The sequence below is a fragment of the Planococcus citri genome, chromosome 4, assembly GCF_950023065.1.
Source record: "Planococcus citri chromosome 4, ihPlaCitr1.1, whole genome shotgun sequence".
NCBI lineage: Eukaryota > Metazoa > Arthropoda > Insecta > Hemiptera > Pseudococcidae > Planococcus > Planococcus citri.
This window is the reverse complement of record NC_088680.1, coordinates 18,933,882-18,954,093: the sequence shown is the minus strand read 5'-3', so window position 1 is coordinate 18,954,093 and position 20,212 is coordinate 18,933,882. Positions and strand designations below refer to the sequence as shown.

Below are 20,212 nucleotides of genomic sequence, written 5' to 3'. Positions count from 1 at the left end.
AATTTCAGGATATAGACGACGTTCTGAGTAATTTTTGACAGAAATCCTCGATTCATTCTGGAATTTTTTCAAAATTTATATCACAATCCAAAAAAAGAAATTCACCTGACCTCACAAAACCTCTGGAAAAAAGTCAACTTGGCTTGAAAATGGTGGAAATTGATTGGGAGGGGGGAGGAGGGTCAATTTCAGGATATAGACGACGTTATGAGTAATTTTTGACAGAAATCCTCGATTCTGGATTTTTTCAAAATTCATATCACAATCTAGAGAAATTCACCTGAACTCACCAAACCTCTGGAAAAAAGTCAACTTGACTTGAAAATGCTGGAAATCGATTGGGAGGGGGGAGGGGGGTCAATTTCAGGATATAGACGACGTTCTGAGTGATTTTTGACTGAAATCCTCGAATCTGAAATTTTTCAAAATTTATATCACAATCCAGAAAAAAGAAATTCACCTGACCTCACCAAGACTCTGTAAAAAAAGTTGACTCTCGCTGGACGTTCCAGATCGGCTTGAAAACGCTGGAAATCAATTTGAGAGGGGGAGGGGGGTCAAATTCAGGGTATAGACAATGTTCTGAGTAATTTTTGACAGAAATCCTCGATTCTGGAATTTTTTCAACCCCCTTCCACTAAATTTGACCTCACATTCTAGCCAAAAAAAATTCACCTGACCTCACCAAGCCTCTGGAAAAAAGTCAACTCTTGCTGGACGTTCCAGATCAGCTTGAAAACGCTGGAAATCAATTTCAGAGGGGGAGGGGGGGGGTCAAATTCAGAGTATAGACAATGTTCTGAGTAATTTTTGACAGAAATCCCCAATTCTGGAATTTTTTCAAACCCCTCCTCCTAAAATTAACCTCACAATCCATCAAAAAATTCACCTGGCCCTACCAAGCCTCTCAAAATACCAAAAAACTGCTATGCACTTAATACCGAAAAAAATCTCATCCATATGCACTTCAGCCATATGCACTTCAGCCCTCATACGACTGGAATAATTTCCACCAGTCGAATCAACATCATCTTCGTTTCCAAATATAGCCATGTGGGTACTCCAAATACTGGGAATTTCACCTGGAATTCGATACAGTAGATGGTTAATCGATTACCCATGTCGATTACGCGGAGCTATAGCTCGCAGACTGTCCTTGGACTTGTCTACCTTTCCAGTCACATGTGCCAAGAAAATCGCCAGAAAGGTCCTCGTGTTCACTTGTTGTTTGATCTGCCAAGAAATGCGATGAAGCGGACCTCGCCTTTAAAAAATACACACGACTCGTATCGTATCCGACACGTTACATAGATTTCGTTTAAAAATGACGAGATTTTTCCAACGTTACGAGTATATAACTACATATCCAGAGTCGTAAATCTTACGGTAACACGAGTAATTATATTTGGACGAATAATAAGTACTTTGGAAATTACACCACACCACGTACCAAAAAGTCGACTTATTCGCAACATAAATTAAGATTTTTACGACACCGCGGCCAAATTTGAATAAATTCTAGCAAGCTGTTGGTTAGAAGGAAAAAAAACGGTAAGAATTTACTCTCTCGAGAGAGGCTCTGATCTTCGATATGTAAATTAAACACGCCATCGCCACCGTCATCATCGTCATCATTCGTTGGTCAAAAAATTTGTATCGTTTTGTAATTTTTTTTCCTCCAAACGAATACGTCGAATTCCACGCCTTCGTTTATTTTGTTTTTTTAATTATGGTAAATGAGAATTAGTCGTTAAAAAGATACCTATTAATACATATTTTAATACGAAATGCGTGTGATTCGTATATGTACTTGAGAGCTCATGTGCAATGGCTCAAGGCAACCTATCGAGCAAAATGTGCGAAAATCCGTCATCTATAATACATAAAGAGGTATTGTGTTCAGGCATCTGGCTTTGGAAATCGTGCTGCTTGCCTATTCTACGGTTGTATAGGTAAAGAGCCCGGTTAACTCGTCGTGTAATTTACGTCGACCATTTAATTGTGGCCCATTCGAACGTTGTAATTAGTCGAGCAAGTGATCTTCGAGTTCTTTTGTTTGGTAGCCAGGCCGCTCGCACAACGAAGGGGAGAATTCCGAAAGACTCGCAGAGAGTCGCAGGTCGAGGAGTATACATAGGCCTGCAATCGATAAAGAATCAATTTCTGTATTCGCGAACCTTTGGTTGTTGGTGTTTTTTTCATTTTGGTATTGTTGAATATATCGGCGCGGCGTGACTAATTTAATCGTATTTATCGAGCCATTATCGCCAGCAATATCTTTAATAAACGTTTTTTTCACCTCGCATCGCGTCCCATCGCATCGAAATGCACATGATAAATTACAACCGCAGCAAAGAGAGGCAAAATACACATTAACGATTTTTCTATTAGATAACGTCTACAACGTCCGCCATGTACCATCTCTTGGTGTAGTTCCCTTGACCTTACGAGAGGCCACCGGTGACCTTTGAAGAATGGACCATACTCTTATAAAAGACGGTCATCTCGCCCCTCGTAAGCCCTCCGAAAAAAAAAAGTTCGCCGGTTGCGCACGCATATATATGTAGGTATCGTTTATTAATGAGTCTACGTCGTCTGAAATTTAACTCATAAATTTACCACGCGATGGTCATATTGCTCGCTTATCGAATCCCACTCAATTCATATTACACGTTTTCAATTTTAAATTATATTGCGAAAAGTTTAACTACCTTTCATATATCACCGGTCGGTCGCGAGAGAGTCGCTGGTCGCTGCAGCCATAAGCCTATGAGCGTTCCCCTGCTTACGGCCTCGACAGTCGACTCGAGCTATAGGTTCGATTTCTCAGCTCGGACGACGACGAGCTCCTACGGATACGGGATAAGCTACGAAAATAAATTATTTAGCATTCGGCTCGATGTCATATACGTATAGATGTTGGTACACGCCACAGATATAATAAAACAAACGCGAGCCAGTTTATTACTGTTAAAACATTCATTGCTGAGGAGTACGACGACGCTACATCTATGGTATGTGTGTACTAAAACGCGCTTATCCAGATCCCTTATCTAATGACATTTATTTCGCGCAGCACAGGCCATACTGACCGGTCTACAGGCTGTGTGCTATAAGCGGATATCATAGGTACTTTTTAACTAACAGAGTAAGACACCGGTACACCTATACGTGTATGTGTAGATTGTAGATGGCCAGCAGGATGAGATGGTGTAAAGGTCTGGGCAATTGTAGGCCAAAGTTCCGCTGATAAAACTGAGACTTCGAATGTTGGGTTTGTTAGAATTAGAAATTCTGGGAGTTTTCCATAGGAGTAATTTGTTTCATTAATCAACCATCAGTCAGCGACTTTCAATGCAACATTGATAAAATGACGATCACTGCCATTTAAGTGATTTTTTTACAATTTTTTTGGTGACTTTGATCAACCTTTTTTTAGAGGCATTTTCCAATGAAAAAATCAATAAAATCGAGTGAAAAACAAGATAAAAATAACCCAGATTGATAAATTACATTGATTTTTTTTCGAGTAAACATCGGTGGTTTTCATGAATGAAATTTTAGAGATTTTTTTACAGTTTTTTTTTTTTTTTTTTCAATGATTACAGATTTTTAACGACATTTTTCACTATAAAAAAATCAATAAATTGGGCTAAAAACAAGGCAAATTCACCAAAACATCAGAAAGCCTCATTGCTCCATTCATGAATTTTCTTTATTTTTAATAAAAATGAACATCAATTTAGTGATTTTTTACAGTTTTTTTTTCAATGATCACGGATTTCTAACGATATTTTTCATCAAGAAAAATTGATAAAATTGGGCCAAAAACAAACCCAATTCACCAAAACATCAGAAAGCCTCATCGCTCCATTGATGAATTTTCTTGATTTTCTAAAAAATGAACGTCACTATTTTTCAATGAAATTTAGTGATTTTTTACAGTTTTTTTTTCCAATGATAACGAATTTCTAACGATATTTTTCACTAAGAAAAATTGATAAAATTGAGCCAAAAACAAGCCCAATTCACCAAAACAACAGAGAGCCTCATCACCTGATTGATGGATTTTCTTGATTCAAAAAAAAATGAACATTGAACAATGAGCTGTTTTTCATTGAAATTTTAGTGATTTTTAGCAGATTTTTTCCCAATAGTATTAATTTCATCTTAATGACATTTTTCACTAAAAAAAAATTGATAAAATTGAGCAAAAAACAAGGAAAATTGACTGAAGCATCAGGAAGCTTCATAGCAAGATTGAAGAATTTCATTTTTTTTTCGAGTGAACAGAAAAGTTTTCTACTGAAATTTTAGTGATTTTCCACGCATTTTTTTACAATAATTTTTGATTAGGTATTAGTTTTACTCTTATCACATCTTTCACTGAGAAAAATCAATGAAATTGATCAAAAAACAAGATGAATTCAGTGAAACAACAAAAAGCTTCATAGTAAGATTGAAGACATTCACTTTTTTTCGTTTTTTCCTTTTCACTGAAATTTTAGTCATTTTCCATCGATTTTTTTTTCACTGACTTTCATCATTGATTTCATCCGAACGACATTTTTCACAAAAAAAAAATTAATAAAATTGACGGAAAAACAAAGTGAAAATTCACTAGAACATTAAAGAGCTTTTAGGTATGATTGATAAATTAAATTTTTTCTAGTGAATATCACTGATTTCCATCAATTTTAGTAATTTTTCACCGGTTTTTCTCAATGACTTTGATCATTGATTTCATTCTAGTGACAATTCAGAACAAAGTCATTTATTATTATTTAAATCACTAAAACATTAATCGGCCTCATAGTAAGATTCATAAATTTCACTCTTTTTTTTGACGAATGTCACTGCTTTTCACTAAATTTTAGTGATTTTTCACAGAGGATTCCAGTGAGTATGATCACTGATTTTATTCAAATCAAATTTTAGAAAATTCACTGAGAAATGAGACATAAATATTCCTTAGAATTTTAGTGATTTTTCACAAATTTTTCAACAGAAAGTGATCACTGATTTTATTTTTATGACATTTTTCACAGAAAACTCAGTAAAATCAAGACCTGAAAAGTAGGAAAATTTACTGAAAGTATAACTGTTTTTCACCAATTTTTTTTTTTGACTTTCTACTGATTTATCAATGACTTTGGCCACATGGGCATCATATTTGTAAATTTTTTTGATAATTCTGAGTCTATAAGGCTTTTTAGGGAGAGGGAGGGGATTGTAGAAAATTGACAAAATTACGAAAAAAAGTGTTTTATGGGGAGGAGGGAGGGGACCCAGGTTTATTAGGTAAATGTCTTAAAAATTGAATTACCTATTTTTTTTCACATTTTTACCGCATAAAAATACCCCCTCCCCCCAAAAAATTAATCAACTTGAAACTGCGAGAAAATCGAACAGGGTAGTCATTTTTTACAGGATCAAAAATTAGGTAAGTACATATTTCAGTTTTTTCAGTTTCCTGATTTTTTGAAAAAATTTTCACATTTTTTTTCATTTTATGGGCTTTTAAAAAAAATTTCAAGTGAGTTTCGAACGAAATTCATGACTTTTCATGATTTTCATGACCTTTAGACATAGACACTCTGCGAATTCATGAAGATCTTGAGACGTTCTCCTAAAAATATTTCAAAATGTCGAAATGACAAATGAGCAGGATCGAATCCGAGCACTCAATATCAAGTAAGAGGTCACCAAAAAAATAGTCCAATTGGAGATGAGAATTTTTATCTTCGAGTAACCACTTAATACAACTTAGAAATTCTGTGCTCAGGATGCTCGATTTCTCCCTAAAAATTACTTTTTTATGATGAAAAATTGGAATCTTTTCCTCACCAAAAATCATACATTCAAATCAAACTTCTCAATTTTGCTCAAAATATTCCAAAAATGTCTCCTGGGAAAGTCAAATTCCTCTCAGTGGAAAGAGAATTATGTGTTCAACAATTTCGTCTCTGCTCCTTTTTTTTTAAAAATAGAGCTCTGGAGTTTTTTTTTCAAAAATCATGTTTTTTAAAATGAAATATTGAAAATTTTTCCGACATCTTTTCCGCACAAAAATTCATTTTTATAACAAACAAATCTAAACAGAAACAGCAGTATTGTAAAGCATAAAATTTTTCATCGCTAAAATGTGATCAGTTTTCCCTCGAAGGCTTTTTTGAGATATTCGAGCCATTTGTGATTTTCAAAATGGCCATCTCGTGTTGAGAGGCACTATCATCTCGCCTGGGGTGGGGGGGGGTATGAACTCCAGCTCAGTAATCGTCTTGATTTTTGCAGTATCAAGTTGCTGACCAAAATTTCAATTCCAAGAGGATCAAATCAATACCCTAATCATAGATTTTTCCAAAATCTCACCTCATAAAGCTCACTTCAACATAACAACCAATACTTACACCTCTGCAGCTCCATCCTCATCTCACCATTCATTTCATTCCCTCCCAATCTCATTTCCAGTCCATTCACCATCATGAATCCAATCTCAACTCGAACCGCCCGCATATTGTTGGCAAATCGAGTAAATCTAATCGAATAAGTATACCCAATCCAATTGAATTACAAAACTTGATCAGATTTCACAGCGCGGATCTGCAGGATGAGAGACGTTGCTTCGAATAATCAAAGTTGAAAAAAAAAATTATATAAAGAATTCTTCCACTATACGCGCGTTTAATTTACAATTTTAAATCGACTCCGACTCCAAGTCGGAGATACTTTCGTAATTTACGACATCGTTTCATCGACGAGTTATCCGACTGCATAGGTATATTCTCATAACAGGCGAATACGCATTTAAACATAATATAATATGATTTATAGCATACACTACGCACGTCTGCACAAAAACACTCGTACACACACAGCAGATCTAAAAACTCATCTGTACGAATACCTGGCTATAAGTATACCTATACATTTTGTAATTAAAAAGCAAAGCAAAAAAAAGAAGAGTGAATTCGAAAAAATGGCGCTATACATCTTTTTAAATACGATGTAATTTCATCGCGGTCGATATTATTATTTTAAAACAGGTTTGTCGTCGTCGTCGTATTGATCATTTGGTCCAAATTGCGTATACCAATACATAATATACAATATATATTTTAAACTCATATAATATACGCCAGTATCATCGAATCGAAGTATACGTATACCTATATGTAATACACGTTCGAGTACAGGTAATTTATAATCCGTATGATATCTCGAGCATCGGTATCGGCGACAATAATGTACCAGGTTGGTCATAAAATATGGCTGTTAAAAACATTACTACACATATTACATGGTATAGTCTGTGTCGCAATTGATACATTGAAATAGCATCTGCGGCAACTTGGGGCAATTACCCGCGATACCTCAGCCTCAGCTTTGCACCAGTCACATCCTTATGGCAATCAAGAGAGACCGACTTGGAAAAAATCTTCTTCGGATACGGTAAAGATAAAAGAAGAGACTCTGCAGTTGGATGGCACTGTATTGAAAAAAAAGCCCTGTCTCGAGCATCGAGCATCGAAAAAAAAAATGGCTAGTCGGCTTGTAAACGGCGAAATTAAACAATAACTCGGCCGGTGAACAACATTCGAGCACGAATTAAAATTCCGGGAAAGTTCCGAGAACAAAACGGAATCCGCGTAGAAAGAAGGAATTTCAACGAGAAAAATCTAATAAATAAAAACGCCATTAAATCGCCATCGCCAGACGACCAACACACTGGTATGGTAAAAAGAGTCTCTCTCTCTCTATAGGCATACACATAGGTATAGATACAAGAGACACAGAGAGTGAGAGGGGCAGATGCAGCAGCAGAAAAAAAAACAACACAGAATCCAAATCGGAGAGAAAAAAAAATATCCGAGATGCGTGCATGCAGAAGCTAAGAAGAAATCATTGGCAGAATGAGAGATAGCTTAGAAAACTTCCAGATGAATGGAAATGACAGCAATTCCACGGATGTTGTAGCGTATAATAACTTCGATCGAGGATTGGTTGGCTTATATCCAAACAAGGAGGCCATGCCTTCTATACCTATGGCTATGGACCGTACTGGCTTAAATTATGTACGTCACGTCTCTCATAGTATATACCAAAGAAACCAGTGGACAGACGGACAACGTCCATCAGAATGCGCTGTCTCCGCGTTTATGGAAATTCTCTCTTCTCTTCTTCTGCAGCAGCAGCATAGATGCAGGCTGTGTGTGTATTTCTTATAATGTAGAAAAACCATAAAAGTGCACCATACGTGCTGTATTATCTTCTCTATGTATGTATGACCAACCAATACCTATAGGTAGGATAGACTTCGGATACGTGTACCGAATATATAAAACCTGCGAACCCTTCCCAGCATCTCTTGCCCTGGTCAGTCTCTTATGCTCGCGAGCCATATCTAAAGCATAAATTTATACACTTTTATATGCGCTACGAGAGGTCTAGATGAGCTTTGTGAAATGCATTCTGCAACACCTTCCTCCCTGCCTTGACTATATTCGTGTCGTTAACATTATTTTCTGTCAATTAAAAACGAATAAATCAGTTCCAACCATCATATTCATTACACCAGTGTCCAGTATATCCATCTCATCAATGATCAAATCCACTCTCGAGCACAATTTTCCATCCTCTACCGACCCTATCTATCCATTTCACCTAATGTTTTATTTCACCGCAACAACACTATTCAGCCATCTCACCAAACCCTGCCGAAAAGAACATATCCTCTTGAAACCATCACCCATCCTTCAACGTGAATATCTCACTTACAAGGGATTTCGGATCCTATAAAGACCCTAGAGGAAAAAAACATAAACTAGTTCGTATAAACAAATCAAACCTCGCAAACGTCCCCTTTCCGATGACAATTATCACTTTTTTTTTCTCTCCTAAATTTATATTAGGTAAAAAAAAGATCTAGATATCGTGTACCATAATAACTCGACAACAAGGGTCGTTATTTCCAGTTCGACTTGTGGGAAGTAAAAATTAACAGTCGATTCCCTACTTTTACACTTTTTTTCTTCAGTCTACAACTGCAGTTTGATTTGGTCGCGAACCCTCACACGCCTATATATTTTATCGTTTAATTGGAGACCCAAGATGGTATACGTAGAAAAGGAAATCTTGATTTAAATCTGACATTTTATCCAACGAAAGGGGTGAAATTTACTATATTTTTAATACCCAAGTAAACGATACCTAAAATCGATGTAAAAAGATATATATTCTGGAATAAATCTGCACCATCGATTCCTTCCAAAATTCCAACCAGAAGGGTTACGTTTACCCTAGAATCGATAGAATTAACCAACGAATCGAATTATTTGGGTTAAAAAGGTTAAAAACGTTTTTTAAAATTCGATATGTGTCGTTATTGTTGTTGTTTTCTTCTTTATTGAATTAGTTAAGCCTACGGTTTAATTGACTGAAAAAAATGTCGAATCAAACATGGGAATATTATTTTATTCATACCAGAAAATACAGTTTGCAGTGTCTTTTTGAGTTTCAAATTCAAATTCAATTTCAACCCCTCCTCCCCCTTCTCCTCCTCATTCCCTCAATGAATTTATTTCAATTTTTTTTCATTCTGAACTAATTAATTCGATTTCAACTCATTTATTTGGATTTTTTGCAGCTAAAAAAATTCATTAAAAATTACTCCTTGGTCGAATCTACTAAAATTCAATTCAAAATGTAAGGTTAATTAATGTATTGTTCGCGAGCGAGAAAAAAAATCCATTTATAAAATTAAGTTTCGTAAACAGGTCGAGATCATGTTTTATAATTAATGTTCGTAATGAAACGAACATTATTACAGAAAATCGATTAATCGAATTATCGCATAACGAAACTTAAATACTTGGCCAATGATTTTCCTCGATACGAGAACGAATTTCAATGCTTCAATTTTTTATGGCTCACGGATTTCGAAATTTTTTCTTCGAAGAGAAGGTAATTTTTTATGGAATAGGTAAAGTTCGAGATTCCATTAAAGTGAAAAAAATTCTAAAACTGACCATTTTTCGAAAAAAATGCTAAAACTGATCATTTTTTGAGAAAAATTCTAAATCTGATTATTTTTGGAGAAAAATAATAAATCTGATCATTTTTTGGAGAAAAATAATAAAAACTGATGATTCTTGGGAAAAAATGCTAAAACTGATCATTTTGGAAAAAAATGCTAAAAATTATAATTTTTGGAAAAAAAATTCTAAAACTGATCATTTTTGGAGAAAAATTCTCAAACTGATTATTTTTGGAGAAAAATGCTAAAAATTATAATTTTTAGAAAATCTTATCATTTTTGGAAAAAAATGCTAAAAATTATAATTTTTGGAAAAAAATTCTAAAACTGATTATTTTTGAAGAAAAATGCTGAATCTGATAATTTTTGGAAAAAAATTCTAAAACTGATAATTTTTGGATAAAAATTCTAAATCTGATCATTTTTGGGAAAAAATGCTAAAACTGATCATTTATGGAGAAAAATGCTAAAACGATCATTTATGGAGAAAAATGCTAAAAATTATAATTTTTGGAAAATCTGATCATTTTTGGAAAAAAAATGCTAAAAATTATAATTTTTGGAAAAAAGAATTCTAAAATTGATCATTTTTGGAGAAAAATGCTAAATCTGATCATTTATGGAGGAAAATGTTAAACCTGGTCATTTTTTAAAGAAAAAAAACAAATACAAAAACTTGATCATTTTTCAAAAAAAAAAATCACAAAAAAGGCAGAAAAAGAACTAAAAAACTTGCTGTGAATTTTTTTGCACATGTGAAAAGTAAGAATTCAATTGGCAAACATTTAAGCTAATGGAATATTCTCAAAAAATTGCTCTATATGAATCGGTGAAATTTTAAAGCAGGTGAAATCGATCTTCGATGTCAAACTATGACTCTTTTTATCCGTTATCATGAAATTCGCTGATCCTACAGTTTTGCTTTTAAATCGAAAAATTCATGAATTTGACTAAAAAAATTGACTAAAATGACGAATTATCGATGAGAAGCCATTCTAATGGCTCAATTAGATAGATCTTCCCTCAATTGCATTGATTCAAATTTGGAAAAAAAACAGACAGAAATTCATTACTCAGAAGCTTTTGACCAATAATTCAACAATATAGAATTTTCGAACGATTTTTCAGTGGTTTGAGGGGGGAGGGGAGGGGGGATCGTCTGTCAACCCATTAGCTCGATTGGTCCATTCCACTGAGAGAGAGTGATTAATAAAATCCCGTCTCACCGCACCCCTTCTCCCCTCAAAATCTGAATATTAAAAAAATTAACCTCATTTTATTATCTACTTTTTTCTTTTTTTAGCTGATTCATCGAAACTCATCTCTTCAAGCTCTCAGCAAACTAAACCTCAAATGCTGGAAAAACAACATCGACAACAAAACAAACAAAAAAAAATCACTCAACTATAGAAAAATCCTGTGAAAAAACACTCTCCTTCCACGTTAACCACAAACAAAAACATTAACGAGACAATAATTACCCACACTGAGAAAATTAATTCTTTACAAGTCGTCTTGATGGCCAATAAAATCTCGCATCAATAACACTCGTAGGTACGTACGAGCAGATGTCGCCAAACCCTAGAAAAATTCCCACCAAGACGGAAATTTTCCTCGAAATTACCCCAACAACGGGAACTGACCAAAGTTCATTTATAGAATCGGTTCGCTTAGGTTCACCACATCCGAGAATCCATTAAGCTCGCTGGCGGAATTTAAATACTACATAATATTAATACCTCGATAAATAATGGTACCTACGACGTAAATGATTCACAGGAATTTTTTCTCGACAACGCCATCGCTGGCGGCGATGACTCATTAAATTTTTTTTTTCAATTAAAGTCAACATAAACGATGGAAATTTACATAGTGGGAATTTCGCTTAAGAAAATTTATCGTGCTAAAAAATATGTACAAAAATTTGTATCCTGAACTTTCCCATCTCCCTATACGTAAGGAAAAAGTATTATATTACCGATGGGGTATATAGAGAAACCTGCGATCATTGCCCATCGGACCGAGTTGTGCTATGCAAAATCATACATATAGGTATGTACCTAAGTCGTCCTAAATAAACGGGGGGATAGTTCGGAATGATCTAACAGTTATGAAATGCCCTTAAGGGTCAAAGCGTATGGACAATAGCCACCGTTGGTTTAACGACCAAGTGAAAAAAAAGGGCGCGTTTACAAAAGAATAGCAGGGTCCAGGCGTCAGTTGTGGAACTTCGTTCCCATAGTTTTAAATAGTGTCTCTGTATTCATAATAGCGAGCTTATGTCCCTGTCTGAGGTGACTGGACAATGGTTTTTATTCCTTCGGCGAGATTAATAAGGGCACCTTCGGCTATTCTTTCGACTACGTACGTATGTACAGTACTACGGACGCATAATTTACCTGTATTTTTAATTTCCACGCACTCGCAAACGGTGTGGTGCGGTGGTACATGTACAAGGTACCTTGTGTGTGAGATGGTGATACCGAGATGTGCATGGGTATATTACGATCGGTTCGTATAAACGCGTTAAAGGTTACCTTTGCTCGCTTTTGAATGTGATTTGAGTGAGGTGTTGTTGAATTGTACGAATTTTTACAGCGAGATATCGAAATGTAGGTACACAAAAATTTGGAGAAATCTGTCAAAGGTGTGGAAGAATTGAGACGAATAATTGGATTCGAAAAAATACACATTTCAATGGACATTTTGCCCAACTTGAGAATGCCAAATTCTACCAAAAATATTTTGAGCCAGCAAAACACTCAAAATGTGTCCAAAAAATTCAGAAAAAAATGCACCACGAGATCTTCAAAGTTATGAAGAAATTGACGAAAAATTGAAGAAAAAAATACACTTTTTCGATATCTAGGAATTTATTAAGCCAAATTTGAAGGAAGCAAATTTTTTAAAAATTATTCGATATCTAGGAATTTATTATGCCAAATTTGAAGGAAGCAAATTTTTCAAAAATTATTCTTCCAAGTCAGTAAAATACTTACTCAAAATTGGGCAAATTTGAAGGAAGAAAATTTTCCAAAAATTATTCTGAACCAGTGAAATACTCAAAATGGGCTCGAAAAAAAACCCTAAGAAAAATGCATAAAAAGATCCAACAGGATTAATACGAAATATCAGTACAAAAAAAATACCAATGATAATGTTTCATAAAAATTCTCTTGAAATAGTTTTAGATTACCATCAAAATACCCAAAAATACCTCAAACAGGTCTAAAATGCACCAAAAAATCCAAAAATCGTTCCGCAAACGTTTCAAATTCATTCAAATCCTTCTGAAAATTCCTAAAAAAAAATTGAAAAATATCTCGAAATATTCGTACATTTAAATCAGACGGAGACTTGAGCCTTCAAGAAAGTCATTGAAGACAAAATGTCAAAATATTCATTTAAATTGGGTTACTAAAGACTTCATAAATGACTCAATAATGTTGATAAATTGTTCAGGACATTTTTCTCCTGCCAAAAAAATAAAAGCACTTTCGATATAGACCCTCAAAATGAAGCTTTATCAAAATTCAAAGTGAAAAATCCAAAATTGGCACACAAAAATGTCCTTCAAAGGCATTTGAATTTTTATTGAGTATTTTGGGAATATTTAATATCAAAGAAAATGTCAAAGTGAACCTAAAATCAGGCCAAAATATTTCCAGACATGAAATTAGACCACCATAAGATAAAAACATCGAAAAATATCCAACCACGTTCGACTAAAAATTTGCGAAAAATACGAAGATCTCCAAAATATTTTGGATCAATAGCGAAGCATGAAAACACGAAATTCAACAGATCCAAAAAATGACACCAATACATCAAGTTATTTCTCATCAAACTCACCACACATCACACAAAAGCTTTAGAAATTTTGAAGAAAGAAAATGCACCAACACGATAAATTAGTCTACTTTCAAACTTCTGTGCAAAAAATCCTTTGAAAAAAATAGATTCATTTTACCTAAAAATATACCTAAAATTGAAAATTCAATCGAGGATTCAAAAATCTGAAATTTCTTGCAAGTCAAGAACTCAAATTCAAAAATACTTTCGCAGAAAAAAAATTCGAAGCACCAAAAACTGCGAAACTCACTTTCATATGCAAGCAAAAAATCTCAACTGCTGTTTTCAAAAGCAATTATTCGAGCTAACATTAATTCACTGCACAAAAAAATAGTAAAAATTGTACAACAAAACACTAAAATCTCAAAAACTAACAAAAATATTATCAAAATCTCTGATGATGTTTTCAAAAGTAATTTTACAATCAGATATTGCACCAAAAATTCACCCAAAGATCAGGCGAGGAAAATTACAATTTGCACCAAGACCTTTGAAACTACCAAAACCCACCAATATAATATCTATAGATCCAAAAAATCATCGATGACATTTTCAAAATTCACTGCACTAAGAATCATTCGAAGATAGAAGAAAAAAATATTCAAAATTATACAGAGCATTTTCAAAACCTCCAAAATGACCAAAAAAAATCACAGGTGACATTTTCAAGCCAATTTTTCAACCAGAAATCGATTCACTGAACTCTTAAAAATCGTAAAAATGACACAGAGACGTTTCAAAGCTTCAAAAATTGTCAAAAATATCATCGATGCATCCAAAAAATCTCATATGAGGGTTTTGAAGACAATTTTTCTAGCAAAAATCAATTCACTGCAGTAAAAAACACGATAAAAATTGTTCAAAGAGACTTTGAAGCCACAAAAAACTACCAAAATGACATCGATACCACCAAAAGATCTCCGAAGATTTCTTAAAAACAATTTTTTTCAGCAGAAATCAATTCACTGCACCAAAAGTCATTTAAAGATGAAGAAAACAGTCGAAATCGTACAAAAAAAAACTTTGAAGCACCAAAAACTATCAAAATAACATCAATTCATCTACAAACTCTCTGAAGCCTTTATCAAAGTCAAATTCACAAAAAACTCACTCGAAACCTTTTCAAATTCGATTTCACACACAAAAAATTCACACGCTGCATCAAAAAGTCATCTAATCCTGAAGAAAATCAACCAAAACTATACACAACCTTATCAAAAATACCCATCAAAATCCTACCGAAACATTTCAAAATGCTTTCAAAATTTGCACCCAATGCCTTTGGTAACCTTTACCCTACAAAAATACATATTTACAAAGCCACTAATCACTTCAGATGACAAATCATTACACAGTCGAAGGCACTGGACATCGAATCGTGATAATTCTCTACTACATTAATAAAAATCTCCAAAAAAAAATCTCAATATACCTGTAATCTCCTTCGCTGTTTTAACACATCCCAATAATTAAATCCATAGATATAAAATCCAGTAATAGCACAACTTTCGTGAACAAAAAAAAATCACAATGTCAGAAAAAAAACACGATTCACATACCGAATTCACAAAAAAGAAATCGCGAATCGAAGTCGAACTTTTCAAAATAAAAGAATCCGAATAGAAACACAAGCTCGCAAAAGAAGAAAAAAATTATCTAAAACCACCGAAAAAATAAACTCGAAAAAACTCGAAAAATAGGCGAAAAAAAAATATATAAGGTAAACGTTCTAACCAAGGTTACTGGGTTCAGTTCAACATATAACGCGAACTACACACTGATAAGGAATATTTTTAATTTCGCGGTATTTCTTCAGGTAGCTGCGACACCTGTACTGGAAGAAGCCGGTTCTAGATGTGAGAAGAGGTACAGGTCCGCCTTATTTCCTTACTTTGGCTTATCGTTCAAGAGTTCGCTTTTCGTATTTGCTGCCTCTTATTCCTCGAATCTCAGGTGAGACCTACCACTTCCCCTACTGTATTTTTTCCTTTGCCTTCTTCCACTTTCTGTCTCTTTTTAATCCCTTCGCCCCTTCTGCTCGCCTCACCTGGGTATTCGGTTCGCGGCAGAAACGTGCGCGCGGTACTTCTCTCTATTCTTATATGTACGTAGGTACTTTTTTCTCTTTTCTTTTTCTTTTTTTTTTTTACTTTACGATCCCCTCGCACTTCTGTTTGTGTGCTGTTGTAGTTGTTGGACCCAGCAGTACTTTTTAAAACGCGCATGTACCGAGCTCGCTCTCGAGTCTCGAAATATTTTTTAACAAGAGCGATACATACTTAAGGCGCTGCAGCGTCTGGTCGTGTTTCTTTTTCGGTACTTTTTTTCACTTTTCACTCTTTCTTCGTCGTTTATGGGTTAATATTTTTTTTTCTGCCCACGGGTATGGGAAAGGTGTGGAAGAGGGGTTGGCGAGTTTCGTGAGTTTTTCTCTTCGTCTGTCTGTGATCGTCTTTGAAAGGTCGGTATCGTTGATGGATTTTTTTTTTCATTGGTCATTCGTTAAGTATTTTTCGTAGGCTAAAAAATGTTCGGATTGGGAGGTTTTTTTAGGTATCATTTTTCGAGATGCTGAATCGAAGACGACGTGGTGTGTTTTGTAGGTTAAAATTCGAGACGAATTGATTTTTTGTTTCAATTTTTTTTCATCGCGATGTAGTTTGTTTTACTTTAGATTGGGAAAGGAGGGGAAGGGAACGGAAAGAGTCGAGACACAGGCTGAATATTTTTTCAAAGCGAAGCATTTTCTGGACTTTTTTCAACTTAGATTTCTTTAATCAACACCTTCCTCTCCCCTTACTCAACACCTAGGTATTTTTTGAAAGAAATTAATACCTAACCATTTTTTTCAACAATTAAATACTCGAGGCAATTTTTTTTTATTACCTACGCATTTTTTCAATTTTTTTATAACTTATTAATGAACTTCTTCAAATTGAATTGCGTCATTTATTCTCAAACAGAACAACGAAACATCTACTTTTTGAAGTAGCCACATCAGGAAATTACATTGAATTTTTTTTTTTTTAAATAGCCAATTATTTCACAGCATGTCCACAGTCCACTCGATTTTTGCATGAAAGAAAAATGCCTATGCTTTAAAAAATTGCATATGCCTACAAATAATATGACTTAGATAAAATTCACACGAAAAACATTTTTTTTCGAGAGGCAGTAACAGTTAAAATATTTGGACAAACTGAAATAATTGTGCATAAAAAAATTTCATTCAAGATCGTTGATCAAAAAAATAACGATTTGAAATTATTCGTGGATTCGCAAACAAAATGGACGAGCATATCACCCACAAACATCTAAATAGCGACACTATAAATGCGAAAAATTGCGTAATATTATACAACAAAGTATAAAAATTAAATATGTAGGTACTCAAATCGTTGAAATTCTTCACTCGGTTAATTATTTTTTATATTGTTTGTAAATAACATAACAATACCTTGAATTAAAAGTGATCATTCGGCGAAAGTTTGGAAGAAAAAAACTGCAATTGCAAAATTACACGGTTAATAATAAAAAGTACCAGTGTAGGTATGTACTTAACTACTTAACTGCTCTATTGTAGGTAATCAACTTTATTAAATTCAATTACTCGTAGGTACATAGTTATTCAAAAAACAAAAAAATTGTAAGGAAATCTTGGTGTAATGTAAAATTATGCAGTTTTTTTTCGACGGTGAGTAATAATTCTCTAGTTGCCAATAAAATCGTACGACTTCCCTAATTTTAGAATTTTCAACAAAAAATGACGAATTTACATTCTTTACCTCGATTTTACTATCCCAAGGGCGCTAGGAAACCTTTTTTGAATCACTTGTAATGCTTAAATACAACTCAACTGAAGGAGAATTTTTTGCTCGAGGAGATAATTTTGTTTCTCTTCAGTTTTATTGCAAAACCGCCGATCATTCTAAAAAAATTGTTTTTGCCACGAATAAATATCACCAAAATATCTGATTTTTGTGATCAGGTAAATCAATATTGTACTGTTTCTGTTCCACCATTTGCATTAATATTGTAACATGTTGGATATTTCTAAACAAATTTTTTAGTTCGTATTATGCTCATTTTTGGTCCAAAAATATGCTCACTTCGAGTACAAAATGCTCATTTTGTGTCAAAAATGTACATTTTTCGCCAAAATGATTGTTTTGAGCCAAAAATGCTCATTTCCCGCCAAAATGATTGTTTTGTGCCAAAAATGCTTTTTTGTGCCAAAAATGCTCATTTCCCGCCAAAATGATTGTTTTGTGCCAAAAATGCTTATTTTGTGCCAAAATGCTCATTTTCCGCCAAAATGTTTGTTTTGTGCCAAAAATGATTATTTTGTGACAAAAATGCTCATTTTGTCAAAATGATCGTTTTGTGCCAAAAATGCTCTTTTCATGATTATAAATTATACTTACTGATCATTTTATGTCAAAAATGCTTTCTTCAGATCACAATTAACATTTTGGCACCAGAAATTCTCAAAAGCCTATATTTTAAACCAAAAATGCTTATTCTGTGCCAAAAATCTCTTTAAAGGCTGAAAAATGATCCTTTGAGCCAAGAACATTCCTTATAGTCCGAAATCATAATTTGGAGAGCCGAAAATGTCCCTTTCATGATGAAATGATTGTTCTCTGTCAAAATATGCTCAATCTGTACCAAATTTTTTCATTTTTTACCCCTAAAATTCACAATGAGCCTCCAAATTTCAGGGGGAAAAAATCAAAATGGGTTTTTAAAAGTCACTTTTAAAATACCTGCATCATCATAGTAAAAATTTCACGAGCTTCGAGTGCATTTTTTGATTTTTCGCGAATGAAAAAAAAAATCAAATTCGGGCAAAAAATGGAAAAAAATTAAAATTTGAACAAATTGTTATGGTTGTGCTAAAAATTTATTTGTGGCACAAAATGAGTTTATGAAAAAACAATGAAGAATTTCAGGGATACAAAATTAACATTTCTGGCATAAATGGGAAATTTTTTGGACCCAAAATGTGCATTTTTGACTCAATATCTTGACACAAACTCTGCGTATTTTGGACACAAAATGTTTACTCAAAAGTATGCATTTTTTAAAAATGCAAATAAAATACACATTTTGGAATATCAATAGAAAATGGGCAATTTTTGCATTAGGGTGTTTTTGGCACAAAATGAACATTTTTGGCTTTAAATAATTCTTTACATAAAATTCGTATTTTTGAATTTCGGAGGAAAATGAGCAATTTTGGCGCGGAATGATCATTTTTGGCACTGAATGTGCACCTTTTGACACAAAATGAGCATTTTTGGCTCAAATTACACAATTTTTTTTTCACATGAAATCACATTTTTGAATTTTTATACAAAATGGACATTTTTGGCACAGAATGAGCGTTTTGACAAGAATGTGCCCTTTTTGATTTGAAAAGCTTTTTGCAAACATTTTTTGGGACAAAATGAGCATCTTTCATAAAGATTTCCTCTTTTTGGTTTGCAATAAGTATTTGGCGAAAATTAACAATTTTTTGCTTGAAATGAGCATTTTAGTAGGAATTTGCAATTTTTGGTTTGAAGTTAGAATATTTCAAATGAAAATGAACATTTTTGACACAAAATAAACTTTTTAACAAGAATTAACATTTTTTGGTTTGAAATGAGCATTTTTGCCAATTTTGGTTCAAAATGAGCTTTTTTGGCACAAAATAGATAAGCATTGACAGAAATGATCAGTTTTGGCATAAAAAGCTCATTTTGGTAAAACGTGCTCTTTTCGTCACAAATTGAGCATTTTTACTCTAAATGAACATTTTTGGCACAAAATGAGAATTGTAATGCTTTAAATGAGCCTTTTTTTCTCAAAAATTTACACTTTTCAGGTTGAAATGAGCATTTTGCAGAAACTGAGGTATTCAAATTTAGTCATTTTTGGCAAACTAAGGAATGTGAAGGTTACCATACTTAAACACGAATTAGTAAATTTACAAAATGAACTCATTCCCTCTCTCCTCAAGTCAATCCTTTTTTCTAACTACAAACCCAAGAAGAAAAAAAAATTCGCAATTAATTCTACTCATACCAGATGGAAATTCAAATCAAACACAGGTATCGAATATTAGAGAAAATTTCATCTCGTACACAGCAATTCAATTAACCTATCAATTACCATAGTACGTCTACGTAGTACACCTTAACTTATACCATATATACGACGCACAACACGCCCACAGACCCATTTGCGAAAAATACATTACATTACCATTTACCTATCATCCAACCCATGCAGTACAAATTGCAACTCGTATCAAATCCATCCATCATCATCATCTCTCTC

At 33.7% G+C, this 20,212-nt stretch overlaps 1 protein-coding gene across 8 annotated transcripts in view; it reads right to left on the bottom strand.

The window, feature by feature from the left end:
* Positions 1-20,212, bottom strand: part of grh (grainy head) — a 270,619-nt gene that overhangs the window by 119,423 nt on the left and 130,984 nt on the right. The window contains exon 1 of one of the 8 annotated variants that reach the window (XM_065362005.1): positions 15,321-16,992. The exons of the other annotated variants lie outside the window; for them this stretch is intronic. The gene's annotated coding sequence lies outside the window, so the exon portion shown is untranslated. Of the gene's footprint in view, positions 1-15,320; positions 16,993-20,212 lie in introns of those variants that run through there. 8 annotated transcript variants of the gene reach the window in all.